Here is a 470-nt window from a genome sequence, read left to right as displayed (position 1 = left end):
CTATCCCCCCAAACCCTGGGCCCAGAAAGGAGCTACTCCGTGTGGAGCAGAATGTGAAAACGAGGATATGGGAAAGTGGGGGGGGCGGGGAGAGCATGAAATCTTTAGCAGACAGAAAGGAAATCTGAGCTGGTGGGGAGCAGTGAGTCCACGGATGCTGGGGTGTTGGGAAGGCAGTGTTTCTTGGAGAGAACGTGATGGCAAACTGTTTTGTAAAGCAAGTGGTCACTGCCCTGGGATGGGGAGGAGCCAGTGAGGGAGGGAGTCACACAATGGGTGACTTTATTTATTTATTTTTTTCTTTCTTTTTTTTCTTTTTTTAAAATTTTTTAACCCCCACACTACCATCTAAGTGCGGTAGTGCTTATTTTTTTCCCAGCACCCATGGTGTGCAGGTGTGAGACACAGTGAAAGACACAAAGTGCACGAATCTTTATTCAAATTCCACCACCAGGAAGATAGGAAAACAC

This window comes from Chiloscyllium plagiosum, chromosome 51 (assembly GCF_004010195.1).
Source record: "Chiloscyllium plagiosum isolate BGI_BamShark_2017 chromosome 51, ASM401019v2, whole genome shotgun sequence".
Lineage (NCBI taxonomy): Eukaryota > Metazoa > Chordata > Chondrichthyes > Orectolobiformes > Hemiscylliidae > Chiloscyllium > Chiloscyllium plagiosum.
This window is presented reverse-complemented; position numbering follows the sequence as displayed.